At 34.4% G+C, this 15,874-nt stretch overlaps 2 long non-coding RNA genes across 2 annotated transcripts in view; both read left to right on the top strand.

Moving 5' to 3' along the window:
• LOC134732376 (uncharacterized) overlaps positions 1–15,874 on the top strand; it is a 1,392,928-nt gene that overhangs the window by 1,339,653 nt on the left and 37,401 nt on the right. The window contains exon 10 of the long non-coding RNA XR_010115476.1: positions 1,214–1,302. This is a non-coding gene — a long non-coding RNA (uncharacterized lncRNA). The remainder of the gene's footprint in view (positions 1–1,213; positions 1,303–15,874) is intronic.
• LOC134732375 (uncharacterized) overlaps positions 4,579–15,874 on the top strand; it is a 42,601-nt gene continuing 31,305 nt past the window's right edge. Inside the window, exons 1-2 of the long non-coding RNA XR_010115475.1 lie at positions 4,579–4,681; positions 5,414–5,510. This is a non-coding gene — a long non-coding RNA (uncharacterized lncRNA). The remainder of the gene's footprint in view (positions 4,682–5,413; positions 5,511–15,874) is intronic.

Here is a 15,874-nt window from a genome sequence, read left to right as displayed (position 1 = left end):
TTTATTAATGTAGAAGAATCAGAGATAAATAATAAGGAAAGGGGATTGTCCCCCAGATTTTTTTTTTTTTTTTCTGTGATCTTGGCTCACTGCAACCACTGCCTCCTGGGTTCAAGCGATTCTCCTGCCTAAGCCTGCTGAGTAGCTGGGATTACAGGCTTCCGCCACCACACCCAGTGAATTTTTGTATTTTTAGTAGAGACGGAGTTTCACCACGTTGGCCCGGCTGGTCTCCAACTCCTGACCTCATGATTTGCCTGCTTTGGCCTCCTAAAGTGCTGGGATTACAGGCGTGAGCCATCGCGCCCAGCCAGGATTATATATATATTTTTTTTTTAGAAAAATAGACAATACCTATCACACAGGATAGGATTATTATAAGAAGGCAATGATGTAACATTTGAAAATAATTTTGTAAATGTATTATTACTATACTGTGAATGTTTGATAGAAAAAGAAAGAACAAATGAAAGAAAGAAAACTATTACTAGAATAATAGTTGTTCCTTATCTACACCATCCAGAAAGTTTCTGTAACACAGTGAGAACTTCAGTGTCATTTTAGTTACTAAATCATGGAGACAATTCAAAACCACACCAAACATACTCATTTAAATATCATGATCTCTTGGTTTTAAAAGTTTGTAAGATAACTCAAATTAGCCAATTTTAAGTTTAAACTAAAATAATATATATAATTCTTTTAATCTAATATAATTTCTAAAATTTTAGGAAGTATAGTGAAATCCATGGAATTGGATGTTAAGTTTATTAGCATATTTTAAAGGAAAATCTGTAGAGCAGAAAAATACACGAAGACTAGTTAATCTTTTGTAAACTTCTACTGCCACTTCTCAAATATAAATTAAATTTTTAAAAAATTTTGTTTAGAAAGTGTCAAAAATTGTTAATAAGAAAAGTCACTAATAGGATTGGTACATGTTACTTATGTTAATAGTGCATACTTTAATGCTTAACATCAGGTTGCTATAATTTAAACATGTCCCTCAAAGTTCATGTGTGGAAAACTTAATCCCCAAAGCAACAGCATTGGGAGGAGGATCCCAATAAGGGGTGATTAGGTCATAAGGGCAAAGCCCTTATGAATGCATTAATGTTGTTATTGCTAGAGTGGGTTAATTATCTTGAGGGTAGGCTTGTTAAAAGGAAGTTAAAACCCCCCTTTATCTCTTGCTTTCCCAAATTCTCTCTAGCCCTTCCACCTTCTGCCATGGGATGGCACAGCAAGAAGGCCCTCATCAGATACAGGCCCCCCAGCCTTGGTTTTCCAGTCATTAGAACTGTGAGAAATAAATGTCTTTTCCTTATAAATTACCTAATCTGTGGTATTCAGTTATAGGAACACAAAATGGACAAAGACACAGGTGTTACTTTTCTGCATTATTTTTGGATCTCATCCTGACGTAAGATAGCAATAGCTGTATCATTAGTGAGTCAACTCAGTTCGCTAACAGCATGACAGTAAGAAATAAAACCACTCATCACAACAAAATGGGTAATCTCACTTGTGAAGAAGCTAACTCTCCCAAAGGGGTAAGGAAAATAAAGCTTCTGTGCAACTAGATAACATCCAAATATAGACAAAATGGGAAAAATGTGGTTGTAGAAAATTCAAATTAAAGTGATTTTTCAAATATTCTAAGATGCAATGTACTTTTATTTCTGGAATATCATTTTTTGAAACACAGTAGTGCATACTCTGCCAAGGGTGAGACAAGCAAATGCTCTTTATCTAGTTTATCTAAATAACCTATATATAATAGCTTATGATATGATGTAATGTAAATAACCCAATATATAACCTATGATAATTATAACCCAGAATAATTAAAACTGTTGACTTTTTCAAACCAAGAAATTCATACAGGAGTTTTAAAATACTATATCATAATTACACATTGAACATGAAATGTGCAGAGCTGTTTATTCATTGTAAAATTTTGTATTAATTTATTTTTCTATGGTAGTTTGAGAAATTAATTGTAAATATAGGCTTCAAATTATATTAATTTTCAAGTTCTCTTCTAAAAAATACTTTCTTCTACATAAATCTTTATTAAATGTATGCAGCTTTGTGATAAACACTGTAGGAGTATAGAAGTATGTAAGAGTTGCTTTTGTCACCAGGAACTTTCAGTCTAGTAAAAAAAAAAAAAAAAAAAAAAGCAAACATGAAGGATGTGGGTTAGTAAATAAATAACAATAAAGTAAATAAAACTCAGCTCAAACAGGCACACTAAGCCCAATTCAAGGATCCAGGAGTCATAATATATATTTGTCACAGTGGCTTTTCTATAGGAGTTCACCTGCTATTGGGGGAGATAGATTAATAATACAGATCATTCTAGTGTAAAGCAGTAATTTACAAAACAGAGGTGAGCACAAGGTAATAAATCCTTCATTTACAGAGTGTTTTCTGAGAATTTATGAAGATATGCTTTCAAATTATACACTAACATTTGTGATCATTTTTTAATGAAAGCACATGAATTAGCCATGGATGATGTTACAAGCTTTGGCCTTGGTGGGAGAAAATACAATTTCTGTTAATTTCAGTAATTTCGCCAAGATTTATGATATTGAGCCAGTTCGTGTAACCTCTTCATCATTTCCTTCTACATAAAAACAAAGGTTTTGCTTGACTGGGGTTCTAAATATAGGATCCACTGACAGGAAGAAGTCTGTGGGTAGAGTTCACAGGGTCTATAAATTGGAATGGAAAAACAAAATCATATTCACTAACTTCTAATAGACATTTAGCATTTCCTTTCATTATGAATGTGCATGGCTAATTATAGAAGGATTTGCAGCACCTCCAAATTTGACACCATGAGACGTCACAGTCACAGGTATTTTCATATGACATTATAGAATTGCAGATACTTCAAAATGTTAATGAGATAACATTATTTTACCCTGTTATACAATATTTTAATATGTAACAATATGTACTGCAATATCACAAATTAGGTTTTTAAAGAATATTTTGATAATTATATCAGTGTTGTTGGATTATTTATAATTCCATGTATACATTTTATGCATGTAAGAACATTATTTTGAAAAACGGGTTCACCAGACTTCCAAAAGGGTCAAAAAAAAGGAAGTCAAAAATTCCTGCTGTATACAATCTTGAGGACTCAGTACAAATATATAATATTTTCAGCACTAATTATTATCTAGGGCATTTACACTTTTCTATTCTCACCATGCAATAATTTCTAAGAGTGTTAAGGCAAAACAGAGGGGGGCCTGAGGTATTATATAGTCTTGATTCTGGAAACATAGAAGTCTTGGAAGTAATTCTAGTCTTAACTAGTAGTTCTCTGTCTACGGATTGGTGTTTTTCTAGAATGATGTTTCAATGGTAAAATTTATAGTAATTTAAATCTGTTCTTTGGGAGAGTTGTGAAAGGTTTTTTATTTTACCGTGTTGTTAGAATGTTAGTCCTTTTCTTTCTTGTAAGATGAATACTACAGACATTGTTTACATGGCACTTCCTAGCCTGTTTAAGGCTGTAAAGACTGGAATATATGATGAATTTTTATGGCGTTTAGCATATTCTAGGGGTGTAAAGCATCTGAACATGAAAATTGAAAACAACAGCAAGGAAAACTGACAAGCAATGCAGCCACATTTTGTAGAATTTCTGTGTGCATTTTTTTTCAAGAACGCCTGTTGTTAGTTTAGACACTCATGTGTCTAATCCATTTTGGTTTTCTGACTTCTTGGCCTGGCTTCACCAATGTTCCTGTGACCAGTCACCTAATTTCACCTTCTGGATCACCTCTTCCTGACACTGGATATCAAGCAGCCTGACAAAAAACTTTAGAAAATACTTAGGAAAGCTTCTTAGTTAGAGAGTTTTATAGTGGATAAAGACTTTAATGAAGGCTCTGAGAAATTATAATACTTGGAAAATTAGAGGATGCAGTTGAGGATTTCCCAGGACTTAAATGTTCAATGACTGCCCTGCTGGATTTCAGACTTGCATGGGCTTGTAGTCCCTTTTATTTGGCAAATTTCTACTACTTGGAATGAGTGTATTTACCCAATGCCTGTACGTCTGTTGTATCTAGGAAGTAACTAACTTGCTTTTTTTTTTTTTTTTTTTTTTTTTTTTATTTTTTTATTTATTTTTTTTTTTTTTTTGAGATGGAGTCTTGCTCTGTCACCCAGGCTGGAGTGCAGTGGCGCAATCTCGGCTCACTGCAAGCTCCGCCTCCCGGGTTCACGCCATTCTCCTGCCTCAGCCTCTCCGAGTAGCTGGGACTACAGGCGCCCACTAACTTGCTTTTGATTTTGTAAGCTCACAGGCACAACGGTCTTGGCTTGTCTCAGATGAGACTATGGACTTGGACTTTTCTGTTAATGCTAAAATTGATGTAGAAAATTTCTTGATCACTTTGCCAGCCAGGACCTCCAGCTGGCGACATCCACCCCCACCCCCTGCCTGGGCCTCACTTGGCCCTGGGCCTGCAGCTGGAGGCACCTTGCCCACTCATCTCCCCTTGGCTAATATTGGCTGGCAACCAGCTCAGTCTGAGGATGGGCTGGGAACACCTCAGCCCACATATATTATACCTTGTACCCACATATGTTGGTTCCTGAGCTCTTGTCCCATGTCCAAGAAGACTGAGGATATGCTGACAGCTGAAGGGTTAGTATGGGTGGAGAAGAATTTTATTGAGTGATGGAACAGCTCTCAGCAGAGAGGAGAAGCAGCAGGGGGTGGTGCCCCACCCCTGCAGTTGGGTGGTTTTGTTTTCTCATTGTGGCTGGGTCTGGAGCTTTTCATAAACTCTGAATGGCAAGTGTGTGCTAATTGGTTTGTGAGTATGCAAAAAAGGTTAAAGTGAAGACATCACTCAAAGGAGGGCAAGACAGTGTAGAAAACCAATTAGGAAAGAGTAGGTTTATGTAAAATAGGTGAAGGGTGGGGATCAATCAGAGCAAAGCATGCCAAGTGGGAAGACAGGTTCTCAACATGGTCTGAGGATTTAGCTTGGCTTTCAGGCTTTAAACTGTCTTCAGCTTGGAGGTGGGGATTCACTGGGGACCTACCCCTATCTGCCTAGGCATTTTACTGCCTCCTGTTACTATCAAAATGAGTTAAGACTTTGGGGAACTGTTGGGAAGGCATGATTGTGTTTTGAAAAGTGAGGACATGAAATTTGGAAGGGGCCAGAGACAGAATGATATGGTTTGGCTGTGTCCTCTCCAAAATCTCATCTTGAATTGTAATTCTCATAATCCCCACATGTCATGGGAAGAACCAGATGTAAGCTAATTTAATCATGGGGACAGTTACCTTCATGCTGTTCTTGTGACAGTAAGTGAGTTCTCAAGAGGTCTGATGGTTTTATAAGGGGCTTTTTCCTCTTTTGCTCAGCACTTCTCCTTGCTGCTGCCATGTGAAGATGGACATGTTTGCTTCCCCTTTCACCATGATTGTAAGTTTTCTGAGGCCTCCCCAGCCATGCTGAACTGTGAGTCAATTAAACTTCTTTCTTTTCTTTTATAAATTACCCAGTCTCAGGTATGTCTTTATTAGACACATGATAATGGACTAATACAACTATTTTATTAATAAGTAATCAAGTAATCTCTTTTTGAGACAAGGTCTTGCTCTGTCAACTGGGCTGGTGTGATCACAGCTCTCATGCAACCTCCACTTGTGGGGCTCAAGCAATCCTCCCACCTCAGCCTCTTGAGCACCTGGGACTAGAGGCTTGCACCACCACACCCAGCTAATTTTTCTTTATTTATTTTTATTTTTTTTGTAGAGGTGTGATTTCTCCATGTTTTTTAGGCTGGTCCTGAACTTCTGGGGTCTAGTGTTCTGCCTGCCTCGACGTCTCAGTGCTGGAATTACAGGCCTGAGCCACTGCAACTGGCCTAGCTTGTAGTCTCTTGAAGTACAGAATTGAAACTGGCAAAACAAATTGGCTACAGGTTTTTAGACTGGATTAAATTAATATATATTATTAAAAAGATCATATTGTCCCATCATTAAAAATTATTTGAAAATAAAGTCAACCATAATCCCAAACCACTGATGACCCATTTACTTCTTAAATTATTATTTTCACTTTCTGATTTTTAGTCAAGGATGTTTTTGCACAGTTTATTTATTTATTTTCATCATTTAGGTATCAGAGCAAGTATTTCAATCTTCACAGGGTTTACCTCTACCTTAGCTAAAGAGTAAATCTCTGTTACTCTCTCATTGTCATGCTTCCTTATATTTCCTTTTGTTTGTTTTCCTTTATAAGACCTTTAATATGTAAAATAATTACTATTTTATGGTTGCTATTTCCTCAGTTGACATTATCTCTATGACAGCAGGAATGTTGCTTATGTTTCCAGATATAGTAATAGAAATAATGCCTATCCTATAATATATAATAAATAAATTACTGAGTGAATGAATGAAAAAATCAGAAAAGCTATCATAAATTAAGGGCTGATACTAAAGGTATAAGCTAGCAATTCATATAGCAGTAAAGACTGAAGTCCTTAGATTTCCAATGATTAGAAAAAATATCTATACTCCAAGGATAATTCTTAGAAAATACCCACCTTTCTTTGAAGGATGGAAGTATATTTTTACTGTTTAATGTTATCACATTGTATAAAATGTACTACAATTTGTTAATTTATTGTTTCAAGGATGACCATTTGGCACAGTTCCAATTTGAGATTATTTATGAATAAGATTGCTATGAATATACATACATTTATAAACGTTTGTGTGAACATTTTATGGACATACTGTTTTGAAGGGTAAATGCCAAGGAGTTGAATGCTAGCTTATAGCGCTGGTGTACCCTCACCTTTGTAAGAAACTGCCATATATTTATCCAGAATAATTGTACAATTTTACATTCCCTGTAGAGTACGAAATTTCCAGTTGTTCCACATCCTCACCAATACTTGACACTGCAACATTTCTTTAACTATTTGTGTGGATAAAAGCTATTATCTCTTTATGAAATAATATCTCTCTGAGGAATAATGATTCAAACACTTTTTTATGGGTTTATTGATTATTTTTATATAGTAATTTGAGAAGTATCGAATAAAATATTTTTTCTATTGTATTTTTGTTGTTTTTTAAAATTATTAATTTATATAAGTTTTTGTATATTCTGGATGCAAAGCATTTATCAGTATATATATAATATATAATATATAATAATATATAATACATAATAATATATAATATATATATACACACACATATACTGAGAATAGAATGTTTTCTTCCAGTATGTGCATTGCCTGCTTATTTTTTTACTGTGTGTCTCTTTAAGGATACATATATTCAATTCTGATGAATTTAAATTTACCATTTCCTTATAATAAGGATAGTGCTTTTTGTCCTATATAAGAAATTTTTATTTAACCTACAGTTGTAAAGTTACTCTTATTTTTTATAGAAGGATTATGACCTTAGCTATGATTCTTTTAACTCTATTATCCATCTCAAATTAAACTTTGTCTATCAAGTAAAATAGAGTTCAAAGTTCATTTTTTTCCATATGGATGTCCATTTGTTACAGCAGCATTTGTTGAAAAGGCTTTCCTTTTCTCACTGAATTACACTGGCTCCTTTGTCAAAAATCAGTTGACTATATATGTGTGATTTCTATCCCTGTTTATGATTTTAAGGAGAAAGGATACATGCTAGCATTAAGGGTAATGTTATCTATAGATTTTTTTTTCATAGATGTCTTTTCTAAAATAGAAGAAGATATTGTCTATTCCTAGTTTACTAAAAGATCATTATAGTGAATGGCTGCTGAATTTTGTCAATTGCTTTTTCTGCTTTTAGTGGTTAATCATAAGATTTTCCCCTTTATTCTATAATGTGATGATTTAAACATTAATTAATTTTTGAACCTAGGATTTTGTGAAGAATTTTTGTGTCTATGCTGGTCTTGTTTTTGTTTTGCTATTATAATGCATTCTCTAGTTTTCTTATTAGAGTCATCAAGGATCATAAAATGAATAAACAAATGTTACTTCTTCCTTTTTCATTTTCTGAAATAATTTGTATAAGATTGATGTTGTATCCTACTTTAATGTATGATGGAATTGACTGGTCAAGGGAAATGGGACCAGAGTTATTTTAAGTTTTTTTTTTTTATGAAAAATTCTATTTTTTAACAAGAAACTTTTCCATTTCTTCTTGGTATTAAATACATTGCTATAATTAGGAGATACACCTAATGCTAAATGACGAATTAATGGGTGCAGGAAATCAACATGGCACATGGATACATATGTAACAAACCTGCACATTGTGCACATGTACCCTAAAACCCTAAAGTATAATTAAAAAAATAATAATAATAATAAAAAATAGAAAATAAAAAAAAAAAAAAAAGAAAAATGTGTTTTGTTAGAATTATTTGCCCTTAATTTTTAAAATCATGTGTGTTTTAGGGTCAATTTGATCTGCATGTTTTCTATTTTCTTATAATTAAACCAGCAAAATGTTCTTTAAAAAAAAAAAAAAAATACATTGCTATAAAGTTGTCTCTTATGTTTTTCTTCCTTTTGATGTCTGTGGAATCTGTGGAAATGTCCTTTCTTTCATTCTTAATATTGCCATTTGTGCTCTTTCTATTATTTGATTAGTTTTGCAAGGGCTATGACAATTGTATTAATATTTTTTTGTTTACTTTGTGATCTTTTTATTTATTTCCTATCTGCTATTGTATTGATTTCTACATTCAAGTTTATTTTTCCTTTCTTCTGTTTACTTTGGACTTAATATTTTTGTTTCTCCAGCTTTTTAAGTTGGAAGCTTAGAATTTTGTATTTAAAATATTTAATATACCCATTACATATTATAATTATTTCTATAAATATTGCTTTATCTAACAAATTTTTACATGTTTTGTTTTAATCCTCATTCAGTGCTAAATATTTTCTTCTTTCCCATGTAAACTTTTAGTTCATAACAAATGTAGAAATGTGTTTATTAATTTTTAAGTATTTGGGTATTTTATAAATATTATTGAATTTTATTTATCAGGGGTTATTAAAAAACACACTCTGCCTGATTGTAAGCCTTTGAAATTTCCTGAGACTTCTATTATGGCCCAATTTGTTCATCTTGGTCAGTGTTCCATGTGAAATTGAAAATAATGTGTATTCTGATGTTGATGGGTGTAGAGCTCTGTAAATTTCATGAAGTGAACTCTTTATTTCTGATATAATTTTTTCAATTCTGAAATTTCCATTGAAGTCTTTTTTATCATTTACTCTTCTCTGTTGAAATTACCTGTTTATGCATTAGTCCACCTGTAACACTAGATGCTTTAACATACCTACCATTGTTATCTTACAATTTTTCCTTTCTAATTCTAACATCTGGACCATCTATGGATCACATTGTATTGACTATTTTACTTTTGATAAGTCTCTTTTTCCTACTTCATTGTGTCTCTCAAAAGGTACATATTTGCCAAACTTTATCTTTACATCTTGTGATGGTTAATACTGAGTGTCAACTTGATTGGATGCTAAGTATTGATCCTGGGTGTGTCTGAGGTTGCTGCCAAAGGAGATTAATTTAACATTTGAGTCCGTGAGCTGGGTAAAACAGACTCATCCTTAATCTGGGTGGGCACCATCTAATCAGCTGCCAGCACAGCTTTGATAAAAGCAGGTAGAAGAACATGAAAAGGCTAGACTGGCTTAGCCTCCCAGGCTACACCTTTCTCCCAGCGTGGATGCTTCCTGCTCTTGAACATCAGACTCTAGGTTCTTCAGTTTTGGACTCGGACTGGCTTTCTTGCTCCTCAGACTGTAGACAGCCTATTGTAAGACCTTATGATTGTGTGAGTTATTACTCCTTAATAAACTCCACTTTTTGTATACATGTATCCTATTAGTTCCGTCTCTCTAGAGAACCCTGATTAATATACATCTTAAAACAATGAGTAGAAACGGAAATGAATGAAATATTTCCCCCAGAAAAGAGCATATCTCTTGCTCTCTCAGGCTGCTAATGAAGGAGGATGAGCCACTTTAATTGGTGATTTTGCTCAGCCTTGGATTTATTGCACCATTAGATCGATTCAGTTTACCTCTGTCCTTATATTTAAAAGGTGTGGTACTAAGAAATTTTATTTGTTAGGTTTTGGGTTGTGAGCCCTAGTGAGATTTTCAGATTTCTTGCTGCTTTATAAACTAATTAGCAGTTTACTGATTTGTCAAAGATCTCTCTCTCTCTCTCTGTCTGTCTTTCTCTCTGTCTCTCTGTCCTTTATATCACAACCAATAGTTTTTTTACTTGCTGGGGAATTCTCTTTACTTTCCAGCCCTTTCTGTTCCTCAGGAAATACAGTCTTTGGTTATCTCTGCAGTACACTCTGTGAATATCTGATGCATTTTAGGGTTATTTCTCTGCCCTTCTTTCCTACTCCCAGCGATTAGCAGGATTATGCTTTGTTACTTGGTGAAAGTGGTATGTATTTTGAGGCATCGCTCTTTTCCTGTGCTAACAGTTTTCAGCATTCCCCTTGCTATCACTGTATACTGTAGGCTCACAGTAAAAAGTCACTGTATAAAAGTACACTTATTTTGTTACTAGAGATCCCTAGGATTCTAGGCCATCATGGCAGTCACAATGTTATTACTTCCCATTTAATAGAGACTATTGTAATCCTTTAATGCTAGAAGAATCTGTCCACTGTCATTGGAAGTTGTTACCCTACAGTGAAACCTGAAAGCTTATATTTATCGACAGAAAATGACAGTAAATTGGGATACCTGAGCTTGGACTTTAAGTACATTGTCTTACAAATTCTGATGAAATCTATAAATGCTATATATTTACAATTAGGCACAAAATGTGAGGGGGTGATGCCCTGCTAAGAAAAATAGCAATAGAATTTATATTTTGATTATTTCTCAGGTACAGGAACGAGAGTGATGCTCACACTTGTTTTCTTTTCCTTTCTTCTCTTTTCTATTCAAGGATACAATACATTTTATTAACTGTAATCACCATGCTGTACTTTAGGTCTCCAGAACCTGTTCATCTTATAACTGAAAGTTGATACCATACAGCAATCATCTCTCCCCTTCCCTTACCTTCCAGCCCCTAGTAACCACTATTTACTCCTTTTGGTGTGAGTTTGACTTTTTAAATTAATTTAATTTTATTTTATTTTAAGTTCTGGGATACATGTGAAGGACACGCAGGTTTGTTACATAGGTAAACGTGTGGAACGGTGGGCAAACACTTCTTTTCTAAATTCTAAAGGTCAGTGTTTTGAGACTTTACATGCATTGTCCTAGAAGCTGAGCAGATGTTTCTGTGGGCTAAAATACATAAGAGAAACCTATAGGAAATAAGAGCTGAACTGGGAGACAGTGGTATTGATAGAGGCTGCAAACAAAAATGAACCAATATTTTAATAAGTCATCTCTCTGAAGAGCAAGACAATGAAGGGATTTGCTTATAAGCAGTGAGATGGAAACCAGGGATTGCAAATAAAGCAGTATGTTTAAAACAGAGGATATGGACAGAAACCACAAATGAGAACAAAGACAGCCCTGATAGCTGTAGCAGTTATTTTTTTATTTTTTAAATAGGTTTCCTGTAGTCTTAGGCACTGGGAAGAAAGCCAATATTATTTGCCATGCCCCCATGGTCTATGAATGTACCATGATCTTTCTATCGTAGTGTCTTTGCTTTTTCTGCCTAACATAGTTTCTCATCTTCCTTAACCTTTAACCTGACCAACTTCTTTTCAACCACTGGGATTCAGCTTAGATGATGTCTCCTGAAATGAAGCCCTACTTAATTTGATGATTCTTATTTATTCTCCTTCTGGTCTCAGATTCTTTTAAGTTGCCTGATCAGGAATAAAAAACTGTAGAGCAAAGTCCACATCATATTTGTTATCTGTCTCCCTCACCATTGGCAAAGCCCCTGATACATAGTGAGTGCTTAGTGATAATTAAACGCTGTAGATAGTAATTGGGTATTTGTATTTTTTTTTTTTCTCTTTTTGAGACAAGGTCTCACTCTGTTGCCCAGACTGGATCATAGTAGTGTGATCTGTGCTCACTGCAGCCTCCTCCTCCCAAGCTTAAGCAATCCTCTCCCCTCAGCTTCCATAGGAAGTGGCACTATAGGTGCATATCACCTGGCTAATTTTTAAATTTTTTGTAGAGATGAGGTCTCACCATGTTGCCCAGACTGGTCTCAAACTCCTGGGCTCAAGTGATCCACCTGCCTTGGCCTCTCAAAGTGCTGGGATTACAGGTGTGAGGCACCCCACCCAGCCATATTTTTTATCTCAGGGAAGTCTTTTTAGAAGGGAAGAATGCTGCGAAGAAACCTCTTTTTCAGAAAGAAGTGAGAAGTTTGAAACAAAGTGAGCCACTTGGGAGATGCTTGGTTGTGTAGTCCCTGCCTGACAAGCCTTTCTCCCCAATACCCATCCTCAGATCAGTTTGCTGTGATATGCAGTGCTAGGCATCCCCACCATGAAGATGACAGGGTACACTGAATCCAGACGAAAGGAAGACACCACATTCTCTTATATTCTTCCTATACTTTATAGAGAGGAACTTTAATGCAGCCAAGCAACTGTCTTACTACTAATTATCTAATGACTCTCCCATAGTTAAAGTCACCTGAGACGTTTTGTGCCTCTTTTTGCATCAGCCAATAGTCTATACTTGAGAATTGCCTAATTTTCTCAAGGATTTTAGATTGTTTTTCCTCATGATGTTATTTTGATACTTTTCAAACTATGATACAGAAAAGTATCATAGAGATGAGGGCTTTAGGTGTGCATATTTGAGGGAATGTGCATATTTGAGGGAAATATAGAGTCAGTTTGGAAAAAAATTAAGTTTACAAGGGTTATCACTACTGACATTGAAAATAACTGCAAAATGTGATATATTTCACTGCTTATTTCCAGTTGAGCAGGGAAAAAAATTCTGTATTACAATGAAAAACTTTCAAAAAGATCTTAAACCATGTAGGTATTTAAAAAAAAAAAAAAACTTGGCAAAATTAGAGTTCCAGACACTAAACTACAAAAACTTGGATTATAGAATAATCAAACAATGGTAATGAATATGGTAAAAAAAAATGTTCCCAATAACTTTGCATTTCCTAATATCAATATTCATGACAAATCTGAAGAATAATTATTATCCTTACTTTTTATATAAGAAATCTAAATAAGTTGTACAATATATATTCTGCTGAGTTAACAACTCAGCAGAATATATATTTATATTCAGTTAATTTGCTTTTAATACCCATTTTCCATGTTAAATATTCCTTTCCAACTGCTCTCTGTGTTACTCACCCCAATAGTATCACATAAATGTTTTGCATTTTAGTACTGAATAGTGAAGGGGGTAGCACAGGAAGTTAAAGATATTTGGATATCAAAAAGCATTTTCAACAGGAGAAACAAGAAAAAGGTAAACCTAAGCACAAAGCAAGACAGTCCTTCCTGGAAGGAGAGTTAGCTACCTCATCGCTGCATTAAGAGATTTTACTTTATACACAATAGACAAATAGTAAATATTATTATAAGCTTACCAAAATATTTTTTTCCACTTCATAAGATCTCTGAGTCAAGTATTGGAATACCTCAGTTCTTACATTTGGAATGCTCTAGGGATCAGTCCTCAAGTCTTTTCTATTTGTACTCACACTCCTGGTAGTGTCATGCAAACTCATGGCTTTAATATCCTCTATATGACAACTAATTGTGAATTACATTTTCAGTTTAGGCCTCTCTCCAAAATTCCAGGCTTAGGTATCTGACATCTCCTCAACAGGTCCTTTGGAACATGTAATTAAAAACCTGTCCAAAACCAAACTTCTTATCTACCAAAAAGCACGCTCCAGTTACAGCCATCCTTGTACAAGGAAAAAAAAAAAACAGAATTTTCACATGCATCAGTTTAGGTCAAAATCACTAAATTGTTCTCTGTAATTTTTGTTTTTCTCTCCTATCTCACTTTATATTTTTTACTAAATCCTGTAGATTTTGATGTTAAAATATTTTCAGAGCCCATCTGTTCCTTGCCCTCTTTACTGCTAGTAACTGAAGCTACCATGTTCTCTTGCTTGGATCATAAAATGGCCTCTGAAATGTTCTCTAACTTTTTGCTCTTGACCTTTTGTATCCATTGTAAACACATAAGACCAAATGACCCTTACAATATCATGCCATAGCATGTCACTACTCTGCTCAAAACCTTGCCATTGTCAAAGTCCATGCAAGGCCCTGCAGGACCTGGCCTCCTGGCCTCCTGGCCTCTCTGACCTTACTATTCTGCTCCAGCCACACTGGACCCCTCAACCACGCCAGGTTTGTTATAGTTTTATTAAGCCTCTTGTTCTAACTATTTCTTCCAAGAGGGAAAGTTTGTCAAGATACCTACAATGGCTAATTCCTCATATCTATAAGATTTTCCTTCAAATCTCTCTACCCAATGACCACTTTATTTAACGTTGAAACTTACTCGCCCTTATTCAACTCTGTTTCTCCTTATTCTGTTTATTTTTTTATTTTTAAAATAACACCTAACTACCTTCAAATATGTTGTGTAATTTACTTCTCTATTATACTCAATTTCATTAAATTCTCTATTTAATTATATATAAATTATTATATTTAATATATATTAAATTTCTCTATTATATGTAATTTCATTATCTGCCCTTACTGCAAAATATGAGCTCCACAGTGACGTACTTTCTCAATTTTGTTCATTATTATATTCCATGTACACAGAACTCTGCCTAGCACACAGGTGGACACAAAATAAGTATTTGCTGAATTAATATTGCATCGCCTCAGGCCTCTAATGGTGTGACATTCCACGGATGATTAAAGATATAACTGTAAGCCTCAGCCTTTATGAATCAAATTTCTGCTTTTGAAAAAATTCTAAGCTAGCCTACAGATGCTAAGAATGAACCAGTCCAATTGCAAAACTAAAGTTAGAAGAAAAAACAGGATAATGTATTTATTTTACTCTTATGCACATCAGAGTTCAACTACAATATGTGAAATCATTTCAGGGTCTGGCCAGTTTCCTTGACTTAAACACATTGCTTCAAATATTTTTTGAGATTGGTATCTGTAGAAATACATAACTATAACAATGTCTTGTCTTTACAAAGATTTATAGCAATGTTATTTGCTCTAATAGATTTTAAACTCCATCTGTAGTAGATAGACTGTCTTATTTCAGGTCTGACTGATAGTCACATGCACTCACCTATCTTCAGATATACAATACCACTTGCTTCTTATATGTCCATCATTTCCACTTACTTTGATAAACTATTTGTCTCAACAAAAATAACATTCCATCCTGAACTTCTACAAAATCCAAAGCCAGGAGAACTAAATTCTAATTATGATGGTGCTGTGTCACCTTGGGCAAGCCAAACAACTTTTTTAACAAAAATAAAACATGTATTATATGCGTGTTGCCATACCCTTTATGGACCCTGGTGAGTCTCTGAGGGTAGACATAATGTCAGTATTGTTTTGAATGCAAGATCCCAGGCAGTTTCTACTAGTCCTTGTTACATAAGATAAAACTCACTAAACACTTCTTGAAATAGTATCTATTATTAACATTACTAAAAAACACTGTTTTTAAATTAGCTACCATGTGTCAGACACAATTTTATTCTCTATTATGCATTATCTTAATCATAATATCACTGTAAAGCAAGGATTGTTAGTGATATTTTATCAAAAATAAAACTGAAGATTAAGAACTTATTAATTTTCCCAGTCATGAAGCTAGTAAAAGATTAATATGTGCCTTGACC

Source organism: Symphalangus syndactylus, chromosome 14 (assembly GCF_028878055.3).
Source record: "Symphalangus syndactylus isolate Jambi chromosome 14, NHGRI_mSymSyn1-v2.1_pri, whole genome shotgun sequence".
Taxonomy (NCBI): Eukaryota; Metazoa; Chordata; class Mammalia; order Primates; family Hylobatidae; genus Symphalangus; species Symphalangus syndactylus.
Note: the sequence above shows the minus strand (reverse complement) of the source record. Positions and strands in the feature narration are given on the sequence as shown.